Here is a 13,784-nt window from a genome sequence, read left to right as displayed (position 1 = left end):
TTTTTAAGATCCTAATGAAAATAAGTTACGAGAGCACTTCGAAAATTATAACTTTCCCAAAGTTTTAAGCGAATAAACCACCACAATCAAATAAGTTAACACCGCAATTTAGGTGCAATTTCGCACGGATATCAAATTATTTATTAAATATCAAGCGTAATATATGTATGTAAATATATGTATTTATGTATACTCGCGTACACTAATGAAAAACTTCTAAGATTACAGGAACTGATACTCGCCACCCAACTCTCAGCGAAATATTTGTGTATAAATGTGAAATAATTCAACTGTGCTACGCAGATATTATTTTTGTTGATTAATCGTTCAAAGTGATCTTGTGGATGCAGAATTGCAGAAGTTAAAAAGTGTCCCAATGTGAAACCAAATGTGTGTAACAAGTGCAGTCACAAGTGAGGTTATGTATCCTCAACTCAGTGAATTGTTGTTAGTGCCGATGATTTGACCAATTAACAAATGCTTGCAACACGATTGTTTGAAAATATTGAAAGCAAACTCGATGTGAAAAATAATAAAATCGATGTTTTGCAAATTTGAATAAGTGATTTTGAAAACACGAAACTAAATATAATAAAAAAAACAAAAAAAAAAACTTGTAAAAAGTGTGCTCGCTATAAATTAAGGTTACACTAACAACTGAGGTGGTGTTAAGCACAGAAAAATCTACTCTAACCCACACTTGTGTATTGCTGCAGATATTTGTTCACAACGTTATTTACTAATTAAGTGCGAAAGAACACAAAAAGTGATATCAATGCACTGATGATTTCCACAAGATCACTCGCGATAATTTTGGATATGCGCAGGTTTTTGGTATTTTAAATATTTGCCGTATTACGTATACGAGAATGTGCAAGAAATTTGAAATGTCAACCACATACCTTTAAAACTCCTGAATGTTTTTTAATGTGGTGCTGGTGCTTAATTTGGGTGTTGTCTACTGATGTGGTACGTTCCCGACTTATTGTAACTTCACGCTGGTGTTTGTGGCAATTCTCCAGTTGATGCTGGCGGACGGTTGTATGCGCAGATGTAATAATCTGGAGACCGCTAGTGACCCTTGACCGCTGGTATATTCAAAGAATGGCGCCTTTGTTTAGCTGCAGTGGACTGTATTTGCTTTGCTCTGGTTAATTATAGTTCCTGGCTCGAAGGACCATGAAAAACCCTGGCGACTTAATGGGTATAGACTCGATAAGTGCACCAGTGTTTTTTATTGGAAAAATAAGAAAACAAAAGCACCAGGTTTTAGTTTGAAATACAATTAAGTTTGACGGTTTATTTAATAGGTATATTAAAATTCAAGGGGGCTTACAATATTACCTTGATTATGAAGTGGTGTGGTGGCGGAACGTCCGTAATCGCTGGTGATTGAAATCCAATAGAAAGTTTAAAAAGTTAGAAACTGAAGTCGAACCCTCTAAACGGTTTGAAGAGTTCCGTTTTCAGGGGAAATTTAACGAAAGTGCACTGACAGGAAAAGTGCAGTTTTTCTTTTTGTCTTGTTTCACATACGAATGTGTATGTGTGTGCATCTGTTAAATTAACATTAGGGTGGTACACCCGATAATTTACTTTAAGTATTTGATTTAGCGTGGAGGCCTAAACATACCGGCCCCCTTGCTATAAGCAACGTTTCAAAGATGGTTCAGCCACCACACCTTACATTTACATTTATTTACATTGTAAATTATGTTCTTTAACTTTGTGAATTCTGCCGCAGATTGGTCCTTGCCCGGGGATCTAGTCCGCACGTTCTCCGGTCCTCCTTGCAATCTCTAGCTACGGGGAAAAATGGAAGAAAAAGCTAATAAGGAAAAAAAGGTGTGGTTGATCATTTCATTGCACTTTTATTTAAATTCGGTATGTATTCATGAATACTAAATATAAAATTTTAACTGTTTTGTCACATTTGGTGAGCTCCTGATATAATCAGCCCGAACATGGAAGCTTGCGCCAGTAAACCGCCGATCGTTGTTGGCGGAGTGCCACATACCATGACCTGGGCGTACACATCAGCGCCAAGTGTTAGTCGAGTGGGGGTGGCCCGATAGAACTGTGGATCCGCCAGACGCATAAATTGAAACGGCGTCGCTATCGTTGGGTCGATGTTAGCCGCGGGGCTGAGTCGGTTGTATCGCGTAACTAGCCTGGCCTGAGTAATTACTCGTTCCGCGACCCCGTACTTTCCTCGCAGCACGAGGGAACATGTTTTCGCGCGGGCGTTGCTGACTTCGAGCTGAAGCTCCCGTGCTAGGTCCCTGTCGATGGTACTGCTGGGGGCGCAAGAGTCAATCAACGCCCGCACCAGATGAAGTCGGCCGCCTGACTCGATCCGTACAATTGCGGTTGGGGCGATGGCTACGAATGAGCGCATTATTGGTGCTGGAACCGCGATTGTTTTTAACTTGCCTGTCCGGAATCCACCCGATGGAATGCGTTGGATGGTGAGGGAGGAACGGTCGCCACGTCGGTGTCGTGCGGCCCTTATTGCTTGCCAACGCGACGAGCGAAGAGGACGAGTTTCCGCGCCATCACGCTGGCTGCAATTACGCTTGCGCCAAAATGAGCGAAAAGGACGAGTTTCCGCGTCATCTCGGTGGCCAGAATTGGTTCCGCGCCGATATGAGCGAAAAGGACTAGTTTCCGCGTCATTTCGTTGACCGCCCGTTGGCTGTGTGTGTGTGAGCACTGCTGGCATGGGACTATCTGCTTCAAGTTCGTGCTGTAGCGGCGGTCGAATCTTGCGGGTTTTCAAGCCGCCGTCTGGTGGTGAAGGGATTATCTCTTCCCGTCTTTCCACCTCTACCTGCTTCGCCCATGACGTCGTTTGGTCGGAAACGTAGAGCGAAATCGCTCCGTCAGAGCCGCCGTCGTTATCGGGGTGATTTTCCGTCGTTTCCCTTGGATCGCCGTAGTCTTCAATATGCAGGGAGGTATGGTGCTTTTCGTCGCAGCGGTGGCATCGGTCATTGCTTCCACATATTTCTATCCGATGGAATGGCGACAAACAGTTGGGACAGTACCGATGTATCAAAATCGCCCGCAACCTTTCCTCTGCGGATTTCCCTCGGTATATGGGGCAGAGTCGTACTCCGTGGTTGTTACCGCACAACCGACAAGGAATCTTAAAATGATCGACACGTTTTTCGGTCTTAGTGCGGGTGGCCGTGAAGCGAGGCATTCTGTAAAGTTAAACCCCCTTTTTATCGCCGTATGCACAATTATGGTTCATTGTGTATTTTAAAACCTTAGCTGGGTGGCAAGTTATACATATATACATACGCATATTTAGTTGCTAATGATTTACATTTCTTATTACTATTTTTATTTTACTTTATTATTATTATTTTTATTTTTTTATTTTTTGAGGACTAATTCCATGCCCTGCAGTGTATAGTGGCTGAATAATAATTCGCTTATATCGTACACTAGGTGAGAGAATGACTATAGTGTGTTTACCTTGGCCTCCCACCCGAAAGAATAAACCATTTCATTATTTGTTCGCATGGTGCGGGACTTCGCTGAATCGGTTCAACCGCTAGTGCTTATGAATGTGCTTGGTAGTATCACAACTTAATGATTTATTTTGATATTCCTAAGTTGGAGGGCACTTCAAAATTGATTAACTCATGATTTTATTAAAAGGAAATGCATATTTAATAAGCTTTGCTTTGTCCCGAGCAAATCTAAGGAGTTCGCCGGTATCGAGTTGCGTAGTAGATTTTCAGTTTACCGATCGTAGGGGAGTCCTAACCCTGGCTGCGCTGTCAACCAAGAGCGTAAATTGAACTTACGTTCTTACATTCGAGATTTGATGAGTCAACACATATGAGTACTCATACCTACTCGGTACCGATTTTAAAGGTATCCGGGACTTTCGATATTCGGTGCCGAACATATGTAACAAAAACAATTTAGAAGCAAAGCTCATCAGTTGCGTGGGGGCGCTATCGTACAAAGTCGCATTAAAATAAGTGTATATATATATGTATATATATATATATATATATATATATATATATATATATATTGTACAGGATTCTTTGTGAACCCGAATCCATAGTCCTTTTAGAGAGCGAAGAAATGACACAAATTTACAAATTAGTTAACAAAGTTTCAATAAAGTTATCGAGGTTTCGAAAACAACACTTAATGCGTTCTTTCAATGGGGATGAGCTCGAATTGAGGTTTTCCGAATAAAATACAACAATCATGCTTTTTATAAAATAAACTTTACTTTGCATATAGCGCGACCTTTCCGTTTTCAGTCGTGGTTGTTGAAGTGGAGGAGTCTTGATTTTTTTTTATTTTTATTTATTTATTTTTTTTTTTTTTGTGATACCCTGTGCCACACTGAGGCGGTGTTGCTTTCACATAGCGTAAATTTACGATCATTGTTGACATTTCATTCATCGAATTGCAGCCTAAGTCAAGCATTTCCTGAATGACACGAGACGGTAAGTAGTGTATTTTTGTCAACAATATTTTAATTGAATATTTTTCACCTTCTACTTTCAGCTTCCGTTAGAAATATGTCACGGATACCATTCACGCAATTAAGCACCCCATCCTTGCACGTCAAAACCCAGTTGACCTGAAGGATGGATGGGGAATTCGTCGCATCGCGGAAGAATCGGCCGGACCGTATTCTCTAACTTCCACCGACGACAGCCCCTCGGAAAATATTTCTTCACTACGCGCAATAACGCAAAAGTTTAAATTCATAAATATGCCTATTAGCACATCCAACGGCGCGACAGAATCAGAAGCGGCAGAGGTGAGAGGTGCTCCAGATGGTGGTGATTGTACTAGTATTGAATGCGATCAAAATTCCGAAACCGAGTCTTGTCATGACCAACATGAAGCATATGGCATCGCTGAAAATTATGATGACCAGAGCGAGGAGTACACTTCTGATGATAGTGAATCGGAGGAGCAGTCGGTGGCTAAGCCGCTGGCACGCGCACGTATTGCCAATCCAATTGAGCTAGCTGGGACCGAAGATGTGCCAGATGATAAGCAGAAAGCGGTGCGTGGTCGTAAGAAACCAGCTTACATTTCACCCTATAGCATACAATATCAACGCAACATGTCGCCACAAACGCGTGTTGCCACCCATAAAACTTTGACTCCAACCGCAACAGCGCTGCCAAATGCGTGCCGCAAACGCGACACCAATGTAAATACTTCCGATGCAACTGGAACGCGGTTAACAACGCCGAAGAAATTGCAGACCCACAATAGCGGTAGCGCGAAGGATACAACATTCACTCGAACGACAAGGCACATTTGTGCAGGACGAACCGACGATTGCAACGTGCCAAGTTCCAGTTGTTGTGTCAGATGTGAAAGCGACTTTACCGTCAACTGCAACCACTACAACTACAACTGGCGGCAGCCCGCAACGCAGTTCAAAGCTGCCAACAAAGTGTACCGCCCCCGTGACTACTTCAAAATCAACCCCGGCAGCCAGCAGCCGTAAAATACCGATTGCTGCGAAATCAGGCTCACCAAAACACCGTAAAGTAATCGCAACAGCTAGTGCAGTTACAAGCGGCGCCATGCCCCAGCGCTCCAACAGCAATGCGGCCATACGTGTCACCAGCAGCGCAGCGCGCATTACACGCGTATCGGCAACGACGCTTCCTACGCGCAGCAATTCAAATCTCAACAGCCGTGATACCGCCACAACAGCTGCAGCGCATGCTACAAAAAATGCAGTGGCAAAAATCAATCAAGCGCAAAGTCGCATCGCCAATATTTGGAAGCGCGTAAATGACGCAAAAAGCATACGGCAAGACCAGCAGAAGGCGCCGCGCGTCAGCGCAGCACGTGGCTCTGCTGCAGTGGTGAGTAAACTGAAGTCGCAGCAAACGAAGTCGTCGCCGGCACTAAGTGCGCCCAAGACTACAGTGGGTCAACGAACGACGCAGCAGCAACAACAAATGCAAAAGAAGCAAACGCTGATACGTAGCTCAACATTCGATAATACGCCGAAAGGTGTCGACGGTGAGCTACAAAATGGAGCAGTAAAAACTGCAGTGAAGACGGTTGGTGGTAGGCTGGCAGGATTGCAGCGAGGCGGTAGAAAGTAAGATGACAAAGTAAACTTTTAATAGCCGTACAACTAACGCAATTTTATTCGGTAATCAGATTAGATTATAGAACGAACGTAATACTTGTCAAAGAGTAGCACAAGTGAAGCGAAAATTGACTTGATAAATGTAGTGTTGTAGCAAATTTTGGTATGAATACCCTCACGGTGTTTGGGTTGAATGTGTATGTGTGTGTGGAAGAGGATCGGTAATGTGATTAAATACATTAGAATTTCTGTCATTATCTTATCTCCCGCGCGCAAACCTACAACACACACCATTCATTGGAACCCCTATTAGCAAATCAATCAAATCAGTTAGTCAAAACCCAGTTGACCTGAAGGATGGGTACGCTATGCGCTTATGAGAGTGCTTATGAAGGTTGAGACAATCGACTCCTGATATGTGAAGTTACCGATTGCGGGCGAATTGATAATATTATTAACTTCATGGTTTTCATGTCTCCGTCATCTCCCAGCGGTGAATTAAATTCGTTCCAACTTCGCATGTATAGAATAATAATCAATTTTGTACATTCATAAAACCTCTAAAGACGGCCATCAAGTTGGAAGCAATTTCTTCTTAGGATAGATGTGCGCGAGTTGTGGGACGAGTCGAGGACATGAAAAATATGTTGAATTTTGCGTTTCTACTATCCGAACGTTTTTTTTTTTTTCAGATGCTGCCAGGGCCGGTGCCACGGCAACCGTCAACAACCTTTTTCAGCAGAAGAGGAATCGATTGTCTGCACATTCAACTGCTGCAAATCGTTTATCTCACTGCTAGTTGGCATCCGTTCCGATTCGTCATCTGAATCAGAAATCTCACGCCAACTTGTTTATTCTCTAAACATTTAATCAAATTAAATCGTCGGTGTTACAAAGCGGTGAAGCAAAGCAACAAGGCAACGGTTTAGAGTGTGTGTGGAAACGGCAGGCAAAGCGGCAAACAAGACACCATGGCCATGTCACCTATAATGTGCCGAAATTCTGCAGACAGAGCACCATGAAGCAGTACGTGAGATCGTCGATCTAAGTCAGGAGTCGTCCCGCCTTGTTTCTCACTGATCACAACGATATACCGTGGCGCTCACAAATTATGCGAGTTTTACTCGAATGGTCAGAAACAAAACTTGATCATTGACAGACTGTCAGTTCGTGCGTGCAGTACTGCGGCAGCGTTGCGCAAAAACAACAATCATCTGTATTTTAACTAAACCAGAGAGGAATGGCCAGCATCGCTTTATTATTGTTTCTTTATCGATATCGTTGCCTGCGCGGTAGTGAATTTTCTCTCCCCCAAGTCAACCAACGTCGAACGGGTTAGGGTAAGTGACTCCATTTATTAATAGTTCACATATGATTGTGGGCTTTAATATTTATTTGTTTGTTTAATGTTTATGTAGCACTGAATAGTTTGTTGAATGGAATAACTTTACCAGAACAAACTGGGTAGCTATCCTAGTAAAAATCAGAATTTAAAGTTTCTAAACTCTTCCTACGTTTGTTTATTGTAAATCTTCGTAATAATTTGCGTTTGCGTTTAGGATTTGAAAAACAAAAATGTTAATGGTAGTCTGGATAACCTGTTCTGGTAGGGACTTTCATTCTCATTTGTGTAAAAGATCTGCATAGGCACATTAGGCTGGGTTGATTATTATTATTTTTTTTTTGTTGAAAATAAAGATCATGCGATTAAATTATCCCAGAAGATAAGTCAGGTAGGCCTTCTTAAGTGAAGGTATTTTCTATATACAATTTACGCGAATGCAACACACCCTCTTTTGAACCTAAAGTAAATACCTTAAAGAAACCTGATTTTTATGTTTGGAATAAACTATTGGAACTCCAATAATTTTCTTACGTTTGCTTAGTAAACTGATTGGGGCAAACTTTCGTTTTTTTTTTTTTTTATGCTTTTGTATGCAAACAAAGTTCCGATTAGTTTTCTCTAAAATCATGCTGCCTTTAAGGTATTCCAAAATTCTTTCTATTACCGTCGAAACGGTTCATATGCGAAGTCTTGTGTGTAGGCGTGCCAAACACGCCTATTAAACACAGCGCAATCCTTGTACAAATCTCTTTTGAGGTTCGGCTCTACGTTTTTATGTTAGTACATATGTAAATGATCATTTATGTGCTGAAGATTACTTCACAAAATTGTCTCTTGAACGCATGCAGTCTACAGCCGGAATTCGATAATTTTGTTTGATTTCGGATACTGAAACATTTCACTTACTGATTAATTACAGTATTCAAAGAGTTTCGCAAGATCATTCAACATTAAAGCTTAAAAAATTGGTAAATGAGAAAGGATAACAGTCGGGGATTTGTTTGACTCTTGATTTCGTTATCGAATTTTGATTGTGACTTCATGTTCCAAATCTCTGCGAAGGAATCTTACGACTCCATGATATTTGTAAAACACGCATATGCGTTTCGGTTTTGCGGTACTTTGTTGGTTGACGACTTGTAAGACATGATGTTATATGTATTACATAAGTATTTATGTAGGCCAATGCAGTGTGTAGCAGACTGCATATTTTTGTTGCGGGTTTGGTAGTGGAACTGATAGGTATATGAGAAGTGGAATTCGCGATGGTTTTTACGACGACGTAGATGATGAGACAGAGTTGCTGGGTTGTTCCTCATCCTGTTCTCTATATGGCGGCAATAAGACCAGTTTTACTAATGGCCTTGTGACTTGCCCTCTTTCGGTCATGACCTCCACGACTCGTACGCGGTTATCTGAACCTGGGTGTAGGTTAACGATTCTACCTAATCTCCACTCGTCAGGTGGTAGGTTGTCCTCCTTAATAACGACGAGGTCTCCATTTTTCAAGTTGGCTTGTGGGTATTTCCACTTATTGCGCTTTTGGAGTTCCGACAGGTATTCTGTTTTCCACCTCTTGCAGAACGTATGGTGTAGAGCCTTCAGTCTTTGCCAACGATTCACAATCGACGCACGGTGTTCATCAGCGTCGATTTCAGGAGGAGCAAGAAGGTGCCCGCCGACTAAGAAGTGACCTGGAGTAAGTGGCTCTAAGTTTGAGGGTTGGTTTGAAGAGGGACTGAGGGGTCGCGAGTTGAGGCATGACTCAACTCTGCATAGAAGGGTCGTAAATTCTTCGAATGTATATTTATAGTTTGAAGCGATTTTTGTGAAGTGGCATTTAAAACTTTTGACTCCCGCCTCCCACAATCCACCCATGTGGGGAGCTGCGGCGGGAATGAAATGCCATGTAAGCATTTGATGGGTGTATTTTGTTATGGTGTTATTGCGGGCTTCGGCCATAAAGGCTTTGAATTCTGATCTTAGCGATCGCGAAGCTCCGACAAAGTTGGTACCGTTGTCGGAGTAGACATTTTTTGGGCACCCTCGCCTCCCCACGAATCTTGCAAATGCTGCCAAGAATGACTGTGTGCTTAAATCAGAGGTGGCTTCCAAATGGATCGCCTTGGTTGCAAAGCACACAAACAGACATACGTACCCCTTAGACACCCTGCAACCTCGTCCGTTGTAGTTCTTTATGTCGAAAGGTCCGGTGAAGTCGACACCTGTGTTAGTAAACGCGCGTGAAAATGTGGTGCGTTCTTTAGGAAGAATGCCCATAAGCTGCGTTTGCGACCGTTTTCGGTAGATCCAATATTGCGTTCTAATCAAGCGCAACATAAGCTGATTCTCACCATGCAGTGATACTTTGTGAACGAACTGGACTATAAGACGAGACAAGTTGCTATTATATGGAAGGATAATTGGGTGGCGCTCGTTATAAGCGAGATCTAAAGATTTTCCAAGGCGACCACCTGTCCTAATTATATTTTCCTTGTCGATGTATGGGTTCAGGGACAAGATTTCACTTTTTGGACTTATTAATTTTGCCGATCTCAGTGATGAGTACTCCTGACCATAATGCTGCTTCTGGCAGATAATTATTAAGCGTTGAGTCGTTGCTTTGATTTCATCAGCTGAAATCGAACAAGATTCCGCTTGAAATGAAGCTCTAGTGTTACGGCGAGTTCTTTGGGAAAATCTCAGTACGTATGATAGAACTCTCAAAGCTCTCGGTAGATCGGAAAATCTTTCAAGAATATCATTACTAATATCGACTGCCGTGGTCGCATGAACCTGTACCCTTTTTTGTTCTAACTGTGTCTTATAGTCCTTTTCCTGTGTGGGCCATTGTGTTCTTTCTTCTTGCAACCAAGAAGGACCCTCCCACCACAATGAACAGGCTACCAATTCTTGCGCAATAATACCCCTGCTAGCTAAATCTGATGGATTTGATGCTGAATCCACATGGAGCCAATTTTGGCTTCCAACTTTCTCAATGATTTTTGTTACGCGATGGGCAACAAATGTTGACCATGAGCAGGGAGGTTTTCGAATCCAGGCTAGGACAATAGTCGAATCTGTCCACAGATGTGTGGTAAACTGGCCTAAAGTGAGATTGCTAACGATCGATTCAACAAGTTCTGCAAGCAGAACAGCACCGCACAGCTCCAATCGTGGTAACGAAATAGGTTTGACCGGTGCCACTCTGGACTTAGCCAGTAGAAGATTGATAAATACCTTTTCCGCTTTTTGAACCCGAAGAAAAATAGTGGCTGCGTATGCCTTTTCTGAGGCATCGCAGAAGCCATGAAGTTCTATTTTATCTGTAGGAGAAAAGTATACCCAACGAGGAATACGAATTTTGTCGATGTGGCAGTAGCTCTCTACAAAGTTTTGCCAACGATCGGACGATGCAGTTGAGACAATTTCGTCCCAACCTGTTCCTTCCAACCAAATGTCTTGCATTATAATTTTTGCTGTAACTACAAATGGCGCGAGCCATCCTAATGGGTCAAATAATTTTGCAATAGCCGAAAGTATTGCTCTTTTTGTAAAGCGAACCTCAGTCTCCAATGGCTTGGCAGTAAAATAAAACTTATCAGAATGGGCATTCCATCTGATGCCCAACGCCTTGACGGTACTGGTGTCCTCAAAATCCAAAAAATCTTCGTTTAGAAGGTGTGATTTGGGTAATCCTTCCAGTATTTTTTCGCAGTTGGATGTCCATTTTCGTAGCGGGAATCCAGCAGATTGTAAAACCATTGATACCTCGTCTTTAGCTTTGATGGTAGATTCGATGGTATGTCCTCCTGCTAAAACATCGTCGACATACATACATTTTTTCAATATATCTGAAGCTACAGGATATAAACTCTCTACATCGTCAGCTAATTGAAGTAGGGTTCTAATTGCTAAGTAAGGTGCGCAATTAACACCGAAGGTAACCGTGTTCAGTTCATATAAATTAATTGGTTCGCTTGAGCTTTTTCGGAAAACAATACGTTGATATTTGGTTTGATCAGGGTTTAATAAAATTTGGCGATACATCTTTTCGATGTCGCTGTTAAACACATATTGAAATAGTCTCCACCGTAATATTAAAATTGTCAAGTCACTTTGCAGGACTGGACCTGGGTGGAGGATGACGTTGAGACTGACTCCGTTTGCAGTCGGGCACGATGCGTTAAAGACTACTCGCACTTTGGTGGTAGTGCTTTCCTCTTTCCTGACAGCATGATGAGGTAGGAAGTAGTTCTCACATTCGTCTCCAGGAATATGTTCAGGAATCCGAGTCATGTGGCCCAATGTCTCGTATTCAGACAAGACCCTATTGTATTCTGTTTGTAAAGGTGGATCCTTTGCTAAACGCGTTTCACTTCGAAAAAATTGTGAGCAAGCGATCTTAAGTGACGGACCTAATCGTACGTTATTTGGAAAATCCTGTTTGAACGGCAGTGACACAATATATTTGCCTGCTTTATTCCGTTTAGTAGTGCTTTTATAAAGTTCCTCGCAATAGGTTTCATCTTTGTTGTAGGTCTTATTTCTTGGGATATCTTCCATGCAGTCATGGAGAATGACAACATCAGAGCCACTCAAGGTAATTCGCGCTTGCTTGGGCAGCCTTTGGTTGTTGGGTCGGGCATAAATAGTGATATTAGCGCTGTATCGAAAAGGGAATGGCTGCATCTTTCGCCATTCTCTGCCTCGGTTACTTCCGAGAAATTGAAAGCGCACATATCTCGACATACTGGAATTAATGAAAATGCCATCGTTTGTATTCCACTGGTTAAGAATGGCGTGGATCCTATCTCTCTGCGATTTGTAAATTTCAAGCTGGGTGTCGATCCCATTTGGCTTCCAAAGTTGCTGGTCCCCGAGTTATGGCCTACAAACATTGCGGTGCGTCCGTTTAATTTTCGTTCAAAAAACGGCGAGGGCCAACTGATAGTGGAGGGCAATCAGTTGGGCCCAATGGAGCAATGAGCGGCTTAAATTTTAGTTCTAGTGCTGATTGTAATAAAAACATTTTTAATTTAAATATTTATTATCAAAACATCTCGGGAATGCGTACAAAAGCTAATGAGGTTTTTCTATCCACCTCTCGCTGTGAATTTGATGTATATGTAATTGTTGAAACTTGGCTAAACAGTAATTTTGCTGATGCTGAGTTTTTTTGATCCTAATCTTTTTCATTTGTATCGCAAGGATAGAGACGCATTTAAGACTAAATGCTTAAGAGGGGGCGGGGTTTTAATCGCAGTAACTCGAAAGCTTCGCTCATCTTTAGTTCAGCTGGAAAACGATGATTCTCTCCTAGATCAGCTTTGTGTATGCATTTTTGGTAATCTTGGCAAAATATATTTTTGTGTATCTTACATACCACCGTCTAGCGCTGATTCTTTATATGCTACTCATATAAGCAATATTATGAGTCTTTATGAAGCAAATGAAGACAGTCATTTTTGTATCCTAGGAGACTTTAACCTGAGCAAAATTACTTGGTTAAATTTTCTTAATAACGGTATTTTAACGCCCACAAATGTGAATAGCTCGCATGAAATAAATTTCATTGATAGCCTCTTTAGTATTAATCTCACCCAAATTAATTCGTTTTTCAATTCATTACATAATCTCTTGGATCTGGTTTTTGTTGATGAAAATTTAACCTTTGAAGTCTCTGAATCCACATTCCCGATATGTAAATCAGATATGCATCATGTTCCACTTTCTCTCTCCGTCGAGTTTGTTAATTTTCTTTCAAGTTCAAGTGCAATCTCCAATATTAGTTTTAATTTTCGTGATGCGGACTTTGACTCCCTAAATGCTGAAATTCTCGAAGTGGATTGGCTATCTATCTTCCACTCGAAAAGTGTTGAGGAATGCTTCGATGTTTTCCTATGCAATATATATGAAATCTTTACTAATAATCTTTCTTTACTACCTGAGCGAAAGCATAAACTTCCATGGTATACCAAGCGCCTCAAGAAATTGAAAAATCTTAGGAACAAATTTTTTAAACTTTATAAAGCTTCTAATAATAACCTCCATAAGGAAAATTATATGAGATATAGTAAAGATTTTAATGTGCTGGATAAATTCTTATATAAAGAATATATTTCTAGGTATGAAAATGAGCTGAAGGAAAACCCTAAAGCTTTTTGGAAATATATTCGTTCTAAGGGCCGTTTTCTCAAGTAAACTGTATCTTTAAAGCTCACTTTATATTTAAAGGTTGCATTAAAATTTATCATTGTGTCTAAAGTAAAGCATTTTATTATCGGTTTTAAATTGGTTTATAACCAAGAAACATATATTCGTCAAAAACCG

General features: G+C 41.4%; 1 long non-coding RNA gene and 1 pseudogene across 1 annotated transcript; both read left to right on the top strand.

The window, feature by feature from the left end:
* Positions 1-6,466, top strand: part of LOC118750828 — an 8,742-nt pseudogene extending 2,276 nt beyond the window's left edge.
* Positions 13-392, top strand: LOC118750832. Its single transcript, XR_004994438.1, has 2 exons — positions 13-165; positions 222-392. It is a non-coding gene; the product is annotated as an uncharacterized LOC118750832 (long non-coding RNA).
* Positions 6,467-13,784: the final 7,318 nt, after the last annotated feature.

This window comes from Rhagoletis pomonella, unplaced genomic scaffold (genome assembly GCF_013731165.1).
Source record: "Rhagoletis pomonella isolate Grant_MI unplaced genomic scaffold, Rhpom_1.0 Rhpom_scaffold_00416, whole genome shotgun sequence".
Taxonomy (NCBI): Eukaryota; Metazoa; Arthropoda; class Insecta; order Diptera; family Tephritidae; genus Rhagoletis; species Rhagoletis pomonella.
This window is presented reverse-complemented; position numbering and strand designations above follow the sequence as displayed.